Below are 21,020 nucleotides of genomic sequence, written 5' to 3'. Positions count from 1 at the left end.
GCCAATCTTGGACAAAAAATTTCATGAAAATTGTAAGACAATTTTGAAGCAATAGTTGGTCATCTTTTTTCAACTACTGCGGATATTTTTTGTATTTTCTAACAGAAGATGGTAATCAGATGTGAAACAAAACATTGAAAAAATTCGTTTTAGATACCCTGAACTTGTGAAATAACAATTTTTCGTTAACATTACGAAATCTCTTGGTACGCAAGATAATCCTAGACGTTCGTCGATTTCGCTGTAAAATATCCTAAAAAGCAGAAAATAATAATAACTTATCGATTCGATGGCCGTGCAATGCGTATGCAATATACGAACGTATGCGAATATTTTTGTTTTACTCGATCACAATCGCTTGGCGTAAAATTGGATTCAACTAAGCTTCGCTGGGTTTCCAGTTGCTGAAGTTGGAAGCGTATTGTCTACGCTCGTCTATCCGCGTTTCACGGTTCCGATGAGCAGCGACTCCGAGGCTGATTTCTAATTTCTTGGGAATAAATTACGTCCGTTATATCCGTAGACACGCTTTGCGGAAATTGCCAGATCTTTGATCTGCAGGCAATTTTATTCATCTCGAGATTCCGCGGGATTCCCTTAATTACGCGAGGAGGCCGAGCTCGGCACAATTCCGTCGTATCGCATATTGTCCGCTTGTCTTTTTCCATTTGCTTTCCTCCTTCTTTGAACGAAACTCGACTGAACAGCATCAATATTAGACCATATGATTTTAGCTCTGCGATAGAAGGCGATTCGGACTTTTTGGGGCGGGGTTGAAGTTCGGACTTTGAAAAGTTCCGACAGCGCCTAATTTCGAATTAGTTGTTTGCGAAACTTGTAGTAAAGAAATCAAACTTTGAAGAAACGTTAAAGTTTCGAATGGTCGGAAACCCGACGGCTCAAAGTTCCGAAATACAAGATTTCGAAAAGTAAAGTTACGATAGAGCGGAATTCCAAAAAATTGAAACGTACTCGTACAGCGTAGTTTACTCAACGAGTGCATGTAAAAAATTAGAAAAGTGGAAAATCAGAATGACCAGCACTCCGAACTTAAAAATATCAAAAATCCAAAACAAAGAAAGATCAAAGTAGTGAAATGTTAAAGATTTTTAAATTTTCTCTTTTTCCCACTTTCTGAACTTTGAGCATCGGGTTTCCGATCATTCGAAACGTTGCTGGTTCGTCAAAGTTTGGTTTCTTCACCTTAAATTTCGTTACCAAAAAATTCGGAATTCAGCGCTTTCGGAGCTTTTCAAATTCGGATTTTCAACCCCGCCCCAACTTTTCAAGTACAATACATTTTCTCCCATAATCTGCATGGTTAAAACATGGTTAAGCAACAAGTAGAAACTTGCCGCGATTCCAGCTGGCTTTACATCGAGACTTTATACATAGTACCTACCTGTATTTATAAGTTCAAAGCTCTCCTTCCCATCAGCCATCCGAGTTCACTGATCCTTTTACACACCTCGAGAATACTCGTTCAAATCCCGGGACGATAATCTATATTATACAAATCAGGCTGAAAGTGATGAAAAATTTCATTCTCTTCGCGATCAGCGTAAGTTGAATTTAAGAGAATTCGTTAATTCGTCATCAGAAAGAAAAAATCGAATCCGAATGAATTGATCCAGGATATTAATCTCGTATGAGAATTTTGTCAAACTGTTGTATAAATATATGTATATATAATTTGGAAATATATAACAACGTCGTTATTTTTCCTCACAATTGCATGGCAGAAAAGTATTTCTTTATACGGGGGTGAGAAACGACAGGGTGGAATGGCGCCAACGGCGAGGGGATGCCGAGACAGAATCTAGAAACGTCCGATTAAGATTCTGATTGGTTATTTATTGCTCCCAATCGAAATTAGACTCTGATTCGGGCAACCGTCGTCGATAAATCTTCCGATACATGAACAACTCTTCGCGAGACAAGTGAGAAAGTCGGAATTAGAAACGATAAGGATAAAATAGGAGAAGAAAACGGGGAAAAGGAGTGAAAATCAGCAGAAATTGGATTGGAGATCGAATCGTTACGATTCGATAAATGTAACCTTCCAGCGAGGATCTGCTAAGTCTTTGAAAGTCAGAACCCGAAGTCATCGTAATCGGACACTCTGTTTGAGATACCAAATTCAAATGACCCAAAAAAAGACTCCCAGGATCTTTCTTTTCTCCACGTTTACTCCTTCATCTCCTCTTCTCTCTCGGAATTTATAATTTCTCAACGACTTGAACGCGATCCGAAATACAAGGTCAATAACAACCTTGCCCCCTCCGATAATTATTCAAGTACGTAAAAAATTCGCCAAAATCAATCTGAGATGATGAATGGCCGCGGTTCGCAGAGTTCAGAGATCGGGGTGGAAATTTTTTTTTTTTCCTTTTTTCTTTTCGTTTGGTATAAACAGCTTTTGTACTGATGAAGTCGGTTTTATCCCACAGCTCTCTTTTATTTCATATCGTTTTCTCTTTCCCGCACTTTTCCTTTTCTTCTTTCTCCTTTCCGTCTCTTCGCTCAGATTTTTTTTTTTTTTTTCTTTTTTTTGTTCTTTCACATTTTTCTTTTGCGTTTTATTTATCGGGTGTATGTGCGTGTGTGTGTGTGTGTGTTTGCGCGTTTCTCTTCTTTTTCACCAAAATTCGAGTCGTCGAATGAGATGCAAATTATTTGAGGTATTTTTTTCTTTACGTTTTTTTTTCCCCATTTTTTCTTTCACCCTCGCGTGCTCTCCGAAAATTCTTTTATACTGCGCGACACAGCTTCCGCAGATATTTATACATATACCTATATATGTTCGATATGTACATATATATAGACCTATGTTGACCTATTTCTTCCCGAGATATCATGTACTTTTTCATCGATTGATTCATTTCTCATGTATACATAAAAATTCTAATTCAATTTTGTGGAAAATTAGCAAGTAAAATGTTCCAGTTGTTCAATTTCCTTTCGGCTATGATGTTTTTGTGGGAACGGAATAACGAGGAAAAAAACTACATCCGCGAGAGCCCGTTTCAAGCACGGACACGGAGTCTGGTTGAAAGAGTATTTATTTAAAATTTTCTCCGATCGCCATATCATAAAGCAAATTGAGATTCGAAGGCCCTGTCACAGGAAGGGAACCATGAAATCTGATCTCTGGGCGCTTGAGAGAGAAACAGAAAGAGAGGGTGAGGGGGGGGGGGAGGAAAAGAGAGGAAGAGAGTAAGAGAGGTTCCGGAAGATCGATGAAGACGACCTTCATCCTGGACAAAAAGCCTCGGTGGTTTTCCCAGCGTTAAACGATGCAGTTGCAAACACGACGTTCGCCTTGAAAATTTTGGCTCACTTTAGATATGTATTTAGGTATTTTAGGTATTTATTTATCCACCTAGGTATATACATCAGTATGGTCCTTATTTGAGGGTCGCAAAAATTTTCATCCCGCCCCCCCCCCCCCCCAGATCTGTTCCAAACCATTAAAAAAAAATCTGTGTAAAGTTTCAAGCCCTTACGTCAACTAGAAGACGTGCCTCTAAGTTCCGAAAGTTTTAAATGTAAAATATTATATGTAGTTTTTATAACCAGTTATTTCGTTTTGTATAACTTTGGTATTAATGAAGGGACCGATTTAAGTTATAAAGTTAGCAGAGTTGTCGCTTATAATGATAAGAAGAAACCTTGAAAATTTCAAAATTTTATCATAACTTTATAATGTATCACTTTTTTATATAAGCTTAACGGCATCGCATTTATTAGGCTTATATATATATATATATATATATATATATTATAAAAGAAAATAATAATTAGAAAATTTCCAAATTTTCACAGTTTGTTCCTATCGTTGTAAGCAGCAACTTTGCCCAGTTTCCAATCGGTCTCTTAATTTATAACAAAATCACAAAACAAAATAACTGATTATAAAAACTACATGCGTTTTAAAGTTCAAACTTTCGGAGCTTAGAGGTACGAGTTCTAGCTGACGTAGAGACTTGAAACTTTACACAAATTTTTTTTTATTTGGAAGAGATTTGGGGGTGTCCCAATGAAATTTTTCTCACCCCCAAATAAGGGCCGCTCCAATACGGATGCATACAAGCATACATACGGTAGAGAAAAAATTTTCAATTTATAATAATTATTGCCACAGGGAAGGTGGCTGGTAAATTATTTACGAGTTTGGGCTGCAGCATACTGATCTCCCCCATTTCCGAGTCCCACAACCGAAAAGTACCCGCTTTGTCATATCGCGATCTCGGGCCTCGGAATTCCCTCGTCGAGTGTATAAGAGAAGCCCTTCCGCTGGCTCTGCAGGATTAAAAAACAATTTATGCAACGAAAGGAAACGAACAAAAATGAAAAAAATATGTCCCGAACGTCGATTTATATCAAAGTAATTGACGCTGCCTTCGATTTTATTCCTTTCAATCAACTCAACAATGCAATCGCATCGCAATCAGCTCTTGAACATTTTTTATTTCATCAATGAATTCATCATTTTATTTCAAATTCATATGATGGTGGGTACGTGTCATATCGCTGGAGAATTTATATTCTTATTTCGTTTAATTTGTTTTCTATTAAGTTTCATTTTGCGGACTTTCTGCAGGATTAACCGAGGGTCTCGTATCCAGATCGCGTTGTAACCAATTTTTCTTCGATTCGCGATCCTGCAATCGACTTGTAGGTACTCATCTGACAGCACGTAATATGAGAACGGATTTCACGCGGTTGAAATCGTACTAAAATAAAGATAAAAACAGTGCTGCCAATGCTAAAGAAATTAGATTCCGTTGAAAGAAAACAGAAAAGTTTTTTTGCTGATTAAGAAATATTGTCATTTAGACCGAAATCTAAAGAAAATCTAAAGATCTCGGACGAAATCTCAAGACTGATAGCAAAATCTCTAAAACTAATCTGTGAAATCGAAACTATAGACTAAAAATCAACCAAATGTCAAATTGCTCAGAAAGCATACAGCAAGTAGATTGCGTTTGCAATTCGCGAACGCACTTAATTTGCAAATTGGTGGTCCTAAATAGGTATTAAAAATAGAAATCGTAGTACATAAGTTAAGGTCCTTAATATATTTATTGTACGTACAATTTATATTGCAGGATATAAATCTGTCTTAAAAAATGAAATGTATTATGTATTCCTGTATTTAGAGAGTTTCAATTATTATTGTGCCATCTAAACAAGAAACCTAAGATTTGTTTGGGCGCCATTTAAAGAAATCCTCGTCTAATAGGTTGGCAACGGTGGTAATAGAAGTTGAAATTGGCCGCTTCGCCGAGTATCCTTAAGTCCTTGCCCCGCGTTTCTCTGCCTGTTTCTCCTCCCGCAATCGTACCGCTGGATCGATTTTACGTCGAATGATTTCCGCTCGTCTGAATCGCGGCGCTGCGTGTATTTGACACTGGGTCAAGCGTCTCTTACTCGTGGCAACAAGTTGACACGATTTAAAACCGAGACTCAAGAGCTCCGGATAAATGGCTGAAAAGTGAGAGAAACAGCTCGCGCCAGCCTCCTCAATCCTGAAGGATCGAGCCTATTCGGTTATCCCGCGAGCAATTCCGGGACTGCGTAGCTTCCGCCCTGTTACCATGGTTACCGGAAGACGCGGCTCCGAGACGCACTCAGATTCGAGCCCGACGGAAAAAAGGAGGAAAATAAGAAGAATCGTACAAAATATGACGGATTTCGAACGATTCGTAAATCCTAACGGAGAGAAATGATCTATGAAATTTTATTGCAGTAGGATTGAGATGCGTGTTGAAATTTTCCACATCCTTAAGCCCGATGTAAATTGTTCAGCCATATTTAAACCCTCTCATTTTCAATCCTTCCCTGCTTTCGAATCCATCACTTTCTTCGTCTTCTCTCTTCCCGCTCGTCATTCGCTCTCTTAATTATCCCGCTCGCGGAGGGATAAAAGTTATCGTCGAAACACGCGGCAAGATTAGTGTGTAATATCTTCTCTTCTCTTATTATACTTACCTGCGATTCAGACAGCTAGCGGATGACACCGGAGTGAAAAGTTAAGCTCCAGACTCGAGATTAACTTGCGGGGAATCTAAATTCTCCTCCGTCCCGCTATCCGTGCTTCTCCCTTTAAACATTCATAATTATTCGGAGGGATGCAGGTGGGCACGAGCCGACTTTCTCCGCGTAGCTAGCTCGTCGCCATTTTTTTTAGTAAAGCTACATCCGGTTGCCATCCTTCTGCATCCCTTTTCGCGATATCCTTTGCACTTCGATAAGCCCAATTTCAAACTGTTTATCAACCGGTTGACCGGTGATGTTGCATACATGCACATTTTTTAATAACTCTTTTATTTCGCCAGACGTTCATCCACCATTTTTTACTTAAAAAAAAAAAAAAAAAAATTTGCACAAGTAGATACACAAAATTATTACGTATAATTTCGTCATTGCTGCGAATTTCTTTACGAAATTTTCAGGGTAGACACTGAAAGCACAGCACTTTCGAATGAGCATCTCTTAAAACAAAACGATTTTTTTTTTTTTTTGATTACCCAGGTATATTCAACCCCTTAACGTTTTGTTCCCTTCGTGAACTTTTTTCCTCTTTATCCTCGCTTCGTGACAAGCTCCGAGTGCAGACTCCCTACGTGAGACTACACCTATTTCAAACCGCAGTCGGTGATAACGCCAGGCGTCGGGTCAGACGACACGAAGTAGTCAAAGACCACCGCGGTCAGACAGACTCGGCACAATTCACCAGCTCGTAACTTCCGTCTGCGTGTTAAAAAACGCAGATTTTTTTACCGACATTGCGAAAACGAACCGATAGATTATTTGGAGAAAATTCGAAAAGTTTGAGAACAGAGCCGACTGAATTTTTCTAATTTTAAACAAGTTTGTTAAAGAATATTGGCCACGCGAGTGATGAAATATTGAGACTGTCTCAGGATGGACGGCAAAATTTATGAATTATTGAATCCATAGATATATGTTTAGTTTCGTTCATACTCGCTAGTCAATTACAGCACAAGAGCATGAAGATTGCGTTACGGTAGCTAGCGTTCAAGTATAATTATATATTGGGATTACGGGAAGAAAATATGTATTGTACAAGTAACTATTTAGTGTATGTAATTGTATACTTATCAATGTGAAATTTTGCAGTTATTGCGATATTAATGTGTTTGTAGTTGTTTGACAAATAGTCACAAGAGAACAAAGTACGAGTGACTTTATAGAGAAAAGAAACAGTGACAAATTCTTCTTGATACAGCGACGAAACTCGTTTCTGTTTTGCATCGAACACCATCTATAATCTCAAGTGATGATTGTAATTGAAAATAGCTTAATATTATATAACAGTAGCCATATGTGTGTATAATATATAAATTATTCTTATGCTATAAGGCGCCCAAAATAATTCAGGTTTAATATAGTTCAAAGTTTATTTAAACAAGGTGAATTGAATCTAGTGCCGATGACATCTGTCGGGATATCGAAGCAGGCTGGTTCGATAGGAGAAAAAGAGGCAGACAGACAGCCAGACAGACTGGCAGACACGCCGATAGTCGAAAGTTTTTGTGTGAAAGGGTTTTCAGGTCGACCCGTATCTCGACTTTGACGTAGCGATTAAATATTTCACGTGAGTATAGATATAGGGATAGGTCGATATAGAGGTTATCGGGGACTCGATTTCTCAACAATGGAGACCAGTTTCGCACACTTGGTGAGTAGCGAAGGTACAAACGCAGGGTAATTAGTTGTCGCCCCGGGTCTACGGGGGTTAACGATACGGTTGCGAGGGAGAATTCATTCGCTTATTTTTTACTCTTCTTCTTTCTCCTCTTCTTCTTTAATAAATACATAATGAAATTAAACGTAAGTTAGAAAAAAAAGGGCCAAATAATAAACATCTGCTGTACAGCTCGGTTTATAATTTATCGAAACTAGAATCACACCGAGGTGAGTTAACTTGTCTCGCAGAAGTATATTATCTCTATTCGAAACATAAATCTAAAAATATGAAAGAATTAGCAAGAACGAAGTGACGGTAATTAACCGCTGGCAATAATTAGGCCTCCGAGAATTAGGAGACGGAGCAACGGCTAGACGACGGTAGACGTTTCGAGAGGGGGGGGTGCGAACAGAGTTAAAAGATGACTCGAAGTTAACCAGAGAGGCTGAAATCTACGGAGCGTATCTCAGACAGGGTTGCGAAGGGACAGAAAGAAGAAAAGGGGGGAAAAAAACTGAAACAAAAAATAGAAAAAAAAGAAAAAAACCACGAGTAAAAAATCGTTGAGACGAAGAAGGAGAAGAAAAGTGAGTTTTACGCGGGGATCTCTGTATTTAATAGCTCTCTTAATTACCACGTCTCACTGCGCGGACGATCAGACACTAATAGTGATCGACGATTTTGTAGAACCATTGAATGAAAAGCTGCCGGGGATTCAGATGGCTAAGGGAGAATGAAGGAGGTGAATTCGACTGATTTTTATCGATATTGTTGAAATTTTCCCTTACTTGTCTGTTGAGTATTTCGCATCTTTTTGAAATGATGAATGGAAAGAAAGAAACCTGCAACGATTATGTATAGAAGATGATCGTTAACTTTAAAACTCGAGACTTTGGATGGTAGGCAAGACGTGACTGAATTGGGTGTCAATGATGCTTGTAATATTATACCGTCTCGATAGTGTCGTGGCGGGAAAATTCAAAAGGGTCATTATGATGTCAAGAGGTTGCATCGCGCGTCGACCAATCGATAGGTAATTAGCATCTATCTAGGTGTAAAACTATCGCCTCCGCCATGCGACAAACCGATCGGCGTGAAATTATTGACGATAATAAATTAACTGGCCCAATTTTTTTACGCCGATTTCTCTTTTCATACTAAAAACTGTCTTTATCATTGCATCGTTTTCGCTCTCGCCTTTTATGGGCAACGGAATTTTCATCTTTTGGTGATGAAATTTTCCGCCTATTGCAATGCGTACAGTTACACAAGGCTACAATTAATTATTATTACTTATACGGCTTATTTACGTGACATTGAATTTCGCACTTATTATACCTACATATCGATGGACCGAGCTGTGAGTCTGCGGCTGCAGATCGAACCCTCGATCAATTGACTGCAGCGGTCGTATTATGGAATAGATTCGCTCGATAACTGATTCTCGTATATATAAAAGCTTAGAGATCTAGTTGATCGAACCAAACGCTCAAGAAGTTGGCTGCACGCTCGGAGACTGCTAAAGAAAGAAATATCGGCCTCGTTCGACCCCGCGTCCCATCTACAATCGAGGAATTCTCTCGAGACGACCGACGACGTGGTTGAAACAAACTTTAACGCTGGTGAAACAGAAAAACAAAAAAAAAAAAAAAAATGTCGACAAAAATGAAAAGAAACTAATGAGTGAACAAGATCGCACAGGTTATTAATTTTTTTTTTTTACTCCCAAGGGTCGAAATTCTCGGATCCAAAGTCACGAAAGTTTCCAAAGTTTGTTCTTGTCAAAAGTTGGGGAATGAGGTTTGTGTATATTATACATGAAATTCCAAGTATTCTTGCAACTCTGAATTATGCGGATGAAAAAAATTTCGGGATGCAACTTAATCTGTTGATAAAGTGTTAAAATGCAACTCTATTCTACGAAGGTGTATAAAAATTTGTCCAAAAGTTGTTGTTATTTATTTTCTCAAAACTTTTATGAGTCCACCATTGAGCAACCAGAGTTGATAAGAATTTACAAAAAAAAATCTTCAACATTTCACTTTTCTTCCTTCCTCTTCTTTTTCTTTTTCTTCTTCTTCCAATGAACTTCTCTTTCAGCAAATCGAAATGGCGATAAAAATGACGATATCACATTCAAAAGAGCCGGAGTCGTATAAAAGAACGGAAAGAAAAGAAAAGAAAAAGGAAGAAACAGATGGGAAATTATTACGAAGCTGAAATTTATTTTCCTCTCCCTTTTTCCTTACCCCTATACATTATACGTAGGTATTTTTGAGAGTCTAATTGCAGGGGTAGGTACGGAGCGCACTGCAGGCATGGTCGCCCGACTCACTGAGGTAATAACATTTTCGGTTACGTAATAACGCGGGGGTGGTTTGGCGGTTATATGGTAGGAGGGAACAGGTAATTAGGGTGCAATGAGGTGGGAAGCAATATGCGTGTGGAGGGTGAGATTGCTTCCTGAATCAAGACCAGATAACGAGGGTATAAGAGGGTCGTCATCTCGTACCTCATTCTCTCGTCACGACTGTCTTCCCCGCGTCCTCGAGAATCCATGGTCACCATAACCGCGTGCAGCCACAATACGCCGTTTTCAAACCACTCGACCAAGGTACCCAAGAACAAATTACACCCGAAACAAGTCCTACTTATTTTTTTTACCTACGATGATGATACTCTCCAACCTCGTTCCTACGGGGTTTTTTCCGCGACGCAGGATCAGCCGCGGTTGGTTTGCTGCTGGAGGATCCGGGGATGTGAAGTAGGGGTTAAACGGGTCGGCGAGGGCGGCGGGGGTAAACAGGAAATGCCGGAAGCGACCGCGTCCTTATTACGCGCTCCATCTGACCCGGACCAATCAGCGAGCGCTACGCAATTCCATTACGTTAACGCCGTTACCGAGCATAGCGCCAGACTGTCAACCGACGTTTCCCGTCTGCCCCTCGTCACCATCGGATAGTCTGCAATGCCAGTCGCCACAGACGAGACTCTCAATGGCACTGCCTTAAGTCGCGTCACGTTCCTAACTAAAACTCGCGGAACTCTTCCCTCGACTTTTTCTTTCCACTTGTCATTTTGCTGCGGATATTTTTGGCAAAAGGTCACGAGTCTTGACGTAATTTCGTATTGAGTACGTTTCGCGTTTGTCACAGTGGATGGAAATGAAGAATAAAAAACCGCGAAGCACTAATTTCAACATTTTATTCAAGTTGTTGTATAAACTCAGCGTCCAAGCATTAGAATAAAGGACAAACGATCAAGATTTTAAACTGATTTCGATAAGGCTTCTCGAATCCCTCTGGTGGTACTAATCATCAGTAATTCAATTTTCTTGGTATTGAGAAATGAACGAGGATCAATTTTCAGCCCCAGTTCGTAGGTTTTGAAAAATAACTCGTCCCACTTGCCGAGGATCAGCATGACCGTGTGAAATTAGAGCTACGCAAATTTGCCACCAGGTTCTGTGGAACTGTTTGCAAATTTGTGGTAATAGAAGCTGCTAATTATTATGGTAATCGTTTCGGGTTGAGGTCACACAGTGTTCGATTCGAATCGAAGGCCGACCCGTAAGCGAGATTTGATTATCGCACACGCCTCGATTATGCACGGAGACACGGATTCCTCGATTGTTCTCCGATCGCAGCTTCTCTTCGCATCTGCTTATTATTCGCAGTTCAATCAATCTCAACTTCCTCTCTTATCACACCGCTACTCACGCGGACAATCTACAGTTCGATCCTGTCGCCTGACCGTATTGCATCAGGCATTTTCCAATCTCAACTTCTATGACCTGCACTTCACCTGAAAGATTAGCCCACTTATACGCGGCTGGCGAATCCCTGGAAAACAGATCTTGAATAAGATTCAAGAAATCTTGGCTACCCTCCACAATATCCTTTTCAAAAATCCATTCTGCAGAATTTTATATTTTCACCCAGATTTTCATCGAATCGTCGTAATCACACATTTAATCGTCAATTTTGCACATTTTGGTTTATATTAATTTAATTTATTTTTTGATTAGATTATTTAGATGATTAGATTTTATGCGGGGAGATTTCGTCAGTAGGAGATTTTGACCGAAACTCTGGAAAATTTTTCACGACTGCAATTCACCTGCAATATGTATAATATACAATATATATATATATATATATATCCATTACGTGCTGTCATACGACTATGTACGAGATCCTTGTGAGCTTGGAATCATTTCTTACCTCTGCTCGCGATTTTTCATGGTTCAGGCATCGAGATTCCAGACTTGAACGAAAGCTCTGAAGGCTCACTCCGATTATTGACTTCCGCATTGTGTCCGGGGATATCGTATAGCGGGAGTGAAAGACCTTCTCACAATAAATCTTCAACTTTTTCCCTTACACAGAGATCGCGAAGGCCACATTTCACGAGTTGCTGCCGTTTTCACTTACCTTTCCTCATACCACTCTGGACTGTATTAAAAACCATCCTGCTCTTCAGATCTCGCCGAGTCCAAGCACCAAGTCGATCGGTTTTAGTCACGTCGAATGTTCGCTGCAACGCAGACGTCCTGGTTACAAAACATTTCGTGCTCGTATGGTCTCCAGATTACATTTACGATTTACAGTCTTGGGTCTGATTGAAAACTGAGTCCTTCGAAGAACAAACTTTCCGAAACGAGGATGTGCCGTCTTCACTGGTAACGATGATGAAAAACAATTCATCCCGACGATGACTATAATGTCCAAATTAAGGAAAACGGTAACATTGTCTAAGAACTTTGCTTATCGCGGAACTTTTCTAAGTTTAGACTATCTAGTCTGTACGAGTAAAGTGGCATGAAAAATCTCATCGCTCTAACGACCTCACGAAGGATTTTCTGTTTAACAATACACTTCAAGAATGACTTTTAGCCATCTTTCTTACGAATCTCCCGATCCGTTGATACTTCTATTTCCCTAATAGTGAGCCATAAAACAACTACGTTTCATCCGTAGAACTTGGGCTATTTCACTCTCCCTTGTACATCCGCAGGGCCGCTGCAGAAACTTTAACATCAATGGGGTAATAACGGCGACATATTAATATATACACAAGAGCCATTATTCCTAGACTTCTTTTCTTCCCATTGTGGTCATCATCATCTTTATCATTGTTATTATTATTCTTATTATTATCCGGGTATGATTGTTGGCCGAACTGCAGGATAACTCTGAGCTTGCTTATTGTTACATCCTCATACCTTTCGAGTGAAATGTCTGCCGGTATGTATGGAGGAAAAGGAGAAAGAGAAGGAGGAGAAGGAGGAGGAGGAGGAGGAGGAACTGTAACGTCTCACTTCATGTGATAAATAAAAGTAAGGGATCACACCGTTGCTATAACAATTTCAGGAGGGTTAAGGGACTCCGTCGTAGCAGGTCTTCCGGTGTTGTTGCCGCAGACATTTTCGTAATAACAGCAAATCATAAATTGCGGCTTCTGGCCTGCTCTTTTCTTACTCCTCGTTTCTCCCCTAAACCCGTCGACCATGGACCATGAACCGTGCCCAGGGCGACCGCAGCCAACTCCACTCGTATCGTTGGGTGTACCAATATATGTACACATATACCTACCATACATGGTACACGTCTCCGAAGTACATCTCTTGCCAAGACGCGCGAAGAGAAGAAAAAAAACCATCCCGCCAAGACCTTTGACCCTTTCGGAGGTCCGCTGGGTGGGTCGCAAGAATTTTTTATTCTTGCAGGAACAATTTTCTTTTGTTTCTTTTTTTGCCATTAGATGAAAAAATTTACAAGTTTATAGGGAAGTAAAATGATTATAGCGATTTACGTTCAAGATTCTTCGGAATATTAGCTGTGTTATTGATTTTAGTGTATAGTGTTGAGACGATATGTTACGTAGAAAAAAAAATTTCTCTAATTTTGTCAGCTGGGGTGTGAAATTTTTTAGGAATTCTATATATCTTAATCTCTTTGTACTAAATCTTTAATTTTTTTGCTGATAATTTGTAAAAAATTTGAATAATCTTGATACGGACAAGGTTCGAAATATCGTAAGTAACCAATGATCACGGAATGCGCTACACAATTTTGAAATTAGTGTTAAAAAATTTGCATATCTAAGAGAAAAGGAGAAATTCTATAAGAAAATATAATAATAATTTTTACGTTTTTGCAGGTTTGACTAATACATAATTTTCTCTTGATTAGGTTCATTCTTCACTTCGCGTCATTTTTTAATCTACAATTTTTCCACTAGTTTCTCAAGACTCGGTGGGGTTAATTTCGAAATTTTGTAGCGCATTCCTAATTCCTCAGAGACTAATTGTAAGAATTTCCCCGGAAGAAATTGCAAACACTTAGCCTCAACTCCTCGAGACACGGCGTAGAGCCAAGGCACAAACGACTGTCTAGTAGGCAGTCGGAAAGTCTCACAATTAGATGTCGTTCACGGAGTTGGAGTTCTTGGATCTCGAGCTTTTCATGTTCGGCACTGGAAGAACTCCGCGGTGCATGCTCGTTTAATTGGCTAAACAAAGCGGCTCCTCGGAAGCGAGAAAAAGCTAGTCGCCGAGAGAAATGTATCGGCAAAGTTGAACAACTCCTGCAATCTCTGTGCGTCGATTCAAATTTCGATCATTGCCTTTCCAATCAACCGCAGACGGACTCTTTTTACCGCACAATATTTTCCTACGTGTATATATACTCGAATTCACCCGCTTTATCGATCAGATTTTTCCGCCCGACTTCCATTCGACCTGATAATCCCGCGGCCTCGGAATACCTGCGTCTATATTTTTTAATCCGCCCTCGTCGGATAGGATATCCCGCGACGCGGACAGGATTGATTTCCAGGATTCATGCACCGCCCGTTCTAAGCGCGTTTCACGCTAGTTTATCACGGATCGCTCGATAACTCCAGATCTATATATAGCCGATAATAATTCCCCCTCATATATACCACATGCGGAACTGCAAAATCAAACGTGATTGAAACTTTTCACGTTACTTTCCCGGACGTTTTATTAGTTTGATCCAATTTATACAATAATAATTGAACTCTGAAACATCTCGATGAAATGTTTCAAACTTTTTTTTTTTCCTACCCACAGTTGCCGATGTTCGATTTCGACTTTTTAGTATTGGCTAAATATCCCGCAGCGTTGGTAGTCGAACTCTACAATTAAACTCTTTGGTTAGCGGAATAAAAACTCCTGCGCAAGTTTTAAATTCAGTTTGCAATCAGGTGTAGATATGTGTCTATCTGTAACTCTAAATTATCCCTTAATCATAAGTTCGTACAAATATTCGCAACATGCGGACCAGGTGAAAAGCGGCAGGTGTTCAGAATATTCTTAACCTTTTTCCTATGCGCAATTAACACTGTTTCTCGCATTGCAGCTCCGCTACCGCGCTGTTATTTAGCAAGGACATAACAACGTTAAGCACGTTTCTACCAAGTACCTTATGGGAAACGACCCAGGATTTGCGTTTTTGACATATTTCACTTAAAACTAACTTCGGAGTTGCGAGAGGGGCTTGGCTGGCTGGCTGGCTGGCTTGGCTGGCTGTTAACAGCATACGACAAAGGATTGCAAAGCAGAAAGCAGCAGCGTCCCTTATAGCGCCGCCTGTGCCAGCCAGGGCTGAAGGAAAGGATCGGAGAATAGTTTGGGCAATGGGGATTGCGAGGAGGGTGAACACAGAGGGGAGAATTCGGGGTGGCAGACAGTCTGCTGCGTTATACGTTGCTATTTACTCCACGCGCCGCTATCGCTACCCCATCCTATGCATAGGTATGTATTGAAATTCGCACAGGGTCTTCGTTTGTGTTTGATGCCTCCTCGGCGTGGCAGGGCGTCTGATAAACTTGCCAGATGGAGACATTGGCCAAGTTTTTAATATAGAGGGTTTGCGCTAGGGTGGTTCTTGAAAAAGTCATTTTTCAATTTCAAATGTCTCAGTCCCCCAAATTGGTTACAAGTAATTAAAAAATAATTACATCATTTTTTCAGATTTTTATTTAAATCTAACCCCTGCTGTCAGAGAGTTCATTTTCCCATTTAACCCTTTTCACTGGAACAGTTAATTTGCCAGACGAATTTTCATGAAACTTGATGTAGGGGGCCTTCTTGGATCGCTCATTACGATTTTGGACTCGAAATTTTCAAGTTTAAAATAACGCACCCAATGTGGCAATAACAAGTGACTTTTGGGATGTTTGTCCGCCATATTGAAGTCAGCATTATAAATTCCGAAATTTTGAGTTCAGATTCGTAATCATCGCCCCAAGGATTCCCCCTGTATCATAATTCATTAAAATCCGTTTGGAAAATTTACTGGTCCCTCGAAAAGGTTTAAATAGAGAAATCAACCCTCTGTCGGCATGGGTTAGAGTTGAAATAATACTCTGAAAAAAAAGTATTCGGGGGTCAAAAAGTCGGAATTCAAAAATTCCTTTTTCAAGAACCACTCTAGTATCAAAATCTACGTACAATGCAAAACAAAAGAAGGGAAACAACAATACGATGAAAGAAAAACCACTTCACAGAAGGCCTTTCCACGTCTTAGAGAAGAAAGAGAGGAAAAAAAAAAAAAAAAAAAAATCGACAAAATCTTAAATCAATTTCAAATTCCAACTCGAACATTTAAAGGCTACTTATTGTTCGACGGATTATCTCTGGTGATTTGATCGAAATAGTTCATCGCAACAAGCGAGTGAATAAATTGACGACGATTTCAATAGCGGAATTGACGGTCGGTCTCTTTCTTCCATTCCGTCAGCGCCTGTAGGCACAATGCTTTTGCAGTACGTTTCTGAGGATAAAGGCGCGTGGGTGTAAGTATATGTATAATATGGAGAGCTCGTTGGACGCAGCACAGGCAAGGAACATCGATATCCCTGCAGGTCCTGTACGCATCTTTAAGGCGATTCACCGTCCGTGGAGTGTCGTGTAGCCTTGGCACCAACTTTTCCCATCTACTTTTCTCCGTCCTTCCTCACCCTCTTCGTCTTCACCCTCGCCCTCACCCTCCCGCCGCCGTTGCTTCGCTTCTCTTTTTCTTCGTCATTTTTTTTCTTCCCTTCTACCACCCTCCGTTCCGTTTTTTCTCTCCTTTTTTGACCCCCACTCCCTGGTGGTATTCTTTTCTTCTTTTTTGCATCTTTTCGTACCTCGCGAAACCCTCCCGAGTCCAGAACTCGCGAGAATCCCCTTGAGTTTTTCTCAGTAAGCAGTCTTGTCCTTCTCAAGCATCTTCGGCTTTAGAATCATCGATATACGCTGTACACCTATACCTGTAATATTCAAAACTCAGCGCAGCCATTTTTACATGCCTTGACTTTTTCCTACGATCAATTATAAAAAAAATTCATTCAAATTATTTCATTATTCCGACTCCTATCAGAGATTTATGGCGAAGAAGTTTTTACAAAATCTTTCGTCAATCTTCGAGGTACAAAAATGGTACTTTACACGTTTAGAACACAGAAACTGCACTATGAAAATATTAAGGATTCTGACTTTTTCGATTCAACGGATTCGATCGCAGTTCGGTAGCTGGTGAAACGGTTGGAATGACAGAGCTGCGAAATGATGATTAGAAAGCTTATTTATCACGTTCATATTTTTGTCCCCAATGGAGGAAGGAAGTTCCAGTGTATCTGAGTAACGATTTCCGGAAATTCACACGCGAATCTCACGGACCAATAACGCGGCACGAACTTGATAAGTTTCGGCGGGAATGTGGGTCGTCGTCATGGTAACTACAGAATCGCTTTCGTTAGATCTTCCTGCCTCAAGTGTTTCTTTCATCCTCCCTCTGCTCCCTCCCTCCCCGGCCACGTATTCGCCCTGTTTCGCCTTGCGCTAACCCCTTCGACGGACTGATCCGGTATAACTTTATTAATTATCCTTCGCAAACTCACGAGGATCCATTCCGGAATACCAATCCAGTCTTTCGTATGATTCTTACATCTTTTCCAGCCTCTGCTCACCCCGGATATCTTGTGTTTTTTTTACTTCTTCAATTTCGCTACGTCACGCGCCGTTTGTTGACTACAAAAGCGAACGAGAAACATCGCGGTTAGATTCGTAAAAATTTCAACCCTCGATTCCTCTTCGCTCTCATTCCGCAAATTCTTTTCAAAGCGTATTATACAGGGTGAAGAAAAAGTATGGAAACCCATAGAAATCTCTCGGGGTTCGGTGAAAAAAAAAAAAAAAAAACGCAATTACCAAAGTTTAATCTTAGGTCATTTTGAATGCCTTGTTCAAAATTACTTAAAATGAAACCCTGATGATTTTTTCTCACCAAACCCCGCGAGATTTTTGGGGGCTTCCATACTTAATCTTCACTCTGTATAAATCTTGATCACAGAGACTTTTAAAGCCGAGTAATCCCGCCTTTTAGCCTAAAAATTATTGATCCTCTCAAGACAGAATTTCGCCGCAACTCCTGCTGTGTTTTTTTTTATTTTTATTATTTTTGTTTTCATTTCATTGTACCTACAATTTTTTCACCCATTATCTTATTCGCTGTATAAAAAACCAAGACTTTTTCCTATCCGGAAATAAAATTTTCGCATTGTCATTTTTACTCCTTTGCGCGACGAATTATTTCGCCAAGCAAGTTTCGCCCCGCCCACCCGAACTGTAACCTTGTTTTCCATTTTCACTGGGAGTCGGTGATAAAATCCGTGTCGAATCGGCCGCTCGAGCTCCGCGTCTTTCGCAACCCGCGATGTAGGAACGCGGACGCTGCGACAAGCAGGGGTTGGATCGAGACAATGGCCCTTTTGTTTCCCGCTAAATGCGTGTAGGCTTGGAAAATTACTCTAGAGGTACACTGCACTCTGCTGGGTTTATTGCAAATATTTCCGAGACCTTTTCGAGTCTAGACTCAAGTACGCCGCGTTAGTCGGGCCGTAAATACGAACGATTCTCCTTCTAATTACCAGCTGTTACCGCAGTCTCTGCGCGCAGGACGCGAGATTGCTTGGGCAGTAATCCTTGCGGAGATTATTTTTGGGGGTGTCATTGGGTTCAAATCGTCAATCATTTCTATCTAAACTTTCAATCATCAGTTTCAAACGTGAAAATCGAAATTCTATAAATGAGCAGATCAATGGATCTGAAATTTTTGCACAATTTTTTTTTTATTGTAAATCAAAACTGCACGAAGTGTATCAGAGATCATTTATCATCGAACGGATTTTCTTTTTTTCACTGTTTTAAAACTACGTACTTAAAACGTCGCGGCTTAAAATGTCGCGAGTTGAAAATCCTGCAAGGCTAAGGAAATTCTTAGGTTCTTTCAGGAATTTTTATGCTCGAGATTCAAAATTTTATTCAACTTCTTTCACGAATTATACGGTATTTTCGGATTTTGAAATTACGCGACGTTAAAAATGAATGAATATCTATTAAAATGTGGTAATTTTAATGTCGGTTTTGTTCCATTCTTAATCCGGATTTTCAATTTTGTATTAAATTTTTCATAATTATTTCAAATTTCAGACCGACAACCCCTGAAGCTGATACGAAATTATGGCATCTTGACGACACGACGTCACCTTCTTCCGGCGGATATTGAAACCTCGCTAGGTTCGTCTTGACTACATTTTATTATCAGAGTAATTAACAAAGGGAAATTGATCGAAATTACGACCATCTTGTATTACTTTTCGTGAATGTGATTTCAGCTTGTTTATACGGTCGTTTTATTTATTCATTAATTCGTAGAATTTGTTCTCTCCGTAATTTCTTAAACTCAGCGTTTCTCCGTTTAAACTTTGAACGCAATTATCATTACCCTGGGCACAGATGAATCGTTAATTCGCTCAGTAAACGAACAGCTTTGAGGTTTATCGCTGTATCTTGAGATATCCGCTCTTTGTTTGTTCGGAATACGGAGGCTGCAGGAAAGGGAGGGAACGAGACACTTTGATTTCAATTACGATTTCAAACGCTGCTGATGAAATACTGTACCTGTCCCAGAGTTGCGAATTGTTTCGATTTAATCGCCTTTCGTACCGGCATCCTCTCAAGAAGAAACTGGAATACATGACGCGTATAGTCTATGCGAACAAAAGGCAGAGGCATGTCTCATTTAAATGCTAATCTACAGTCTCCATTGAACGTGAAAGATTTCAACAATCATTTCCTCGAATTTAAACTTACGTGGTAAATCGATCGTTGACACAAGTTTAACAAAATTTATTATGAAAAAAAAAAAAAAAAAAAAAAACTGGCGGATGAATTTCGTTCTCTCGTTTTGCACGTTATTGTTTCGACATGAGTATGTTATACAATTCCGTGATAATGAAAACCGAGATCGTACAAAGAGAGCCAAAAATTTCGTGATACAGCATCGGTGATGTGTGAAATTCGTATTCGCATTAAATCCCGCAATTCGCAACATTGGATTTTATACGTAAACAGCTGGCTTGTCGCTCGTATATCCGGGTCATCATTTGCGGCATGACGGCGTTAATTCGAGTAGGTGTAGCGATAATGAGGCGGTCGCAGCGCAGTTCGAGTGGCAAGGAAATATTTTGCACACATACATATTCGCCTAATTGATGTTTGCGCTGACTGAAGGGAGCTCGCCGGATTAATAATTATCTACTAATTATGCCAACAAGGGTAGACGAATCCATTCGCTTCGATAAAATAACTCTCCGTTCTACCACACCCTGAACCTATATGTATACACAGGTAGGTATAATATGACATCTACCTGGACTCACGTGTAACAAATGGCACTGAAATGTACACGACGTCTGTAACAATCACCAACGATATACACTGTTAAAAGTGATCATGAATTTGCTATACATTTACTGTAAAAAATATTTGTCAATTTACAAAATCAGGTTTTAAATTTAGAAAGTCGATAAATTTTTGGTTTCATTAAAATTTATAGAAAAAAGAGAAAAAAGTCATTTGAATTTACTGAATTGTGGAGTAAATTCATTGTACCTGGAAATTGAATGAACAGTAACTGCATGCTGAATTTACTGTTCCGGATGCGATTAAAACTTCCAATTCAGTGTAGAAAGTTCTGTGCATAAATTTTTAACGGTTTGTTATAAACCCTGAGCCCCGTCACCGCCTCTAACGCAGAATAACTTCTTTACCGAGCGAACAACAACGTCAACAGACTGCCATATCAGATGCAGATGACTTTGCCTATTGTTTACACGTTCAAGTCTATCATTTTCTCCCGGCATTCTCGCGTGCCTTGAAAGCTGAAGATGCCGGAGCAGTCGTGGAGCACGAACTGACAATGAAAAGACGATCATCCATTCCTCTTCC

The 21,020-nt window shown here is 39.9% G+C and overlaps 1 protein-coding gene across 1 annotated transcript in view; it reads left to right on the top strand.

Moving 5' to 3' along the window:
* The window catches only part of LOC124405541, a 176,443-nt gene that overhangs the window by 23,653 nt on the left and 131,770 nt on the right, over nucleotides 1-21,020 (top strand). The window contains exon 2 of the mRNA XM_046880529.1: nucleotides 19,221-19,307. The gene's annotated coding sequence lies outside the window, so the exon portion shown is untranslated. The remainder of the gene's footprint in view (nucleotides 1-19,220; nucleotides 19,308-21,020) is intronic.

This window comes from Diprion similis, chromosome 4 (genome assembly GCF_021155765.1).
Source record: "Diprion similis isolate iyDipSimi1 chromosome 4, iyDipSimi1.1, whole genome shotgun sequence".
Lineage (NCBI taxonomy): Eukaryota > Metazoa > Arthropoda > Insecta > Hymenoptera > Diprionidae > Diprion > Diprion similis.
Note: the sequence above shows the minus strand (reverse complement) of the source record. Positions and strands in the feature narration are given on the sequence as shown.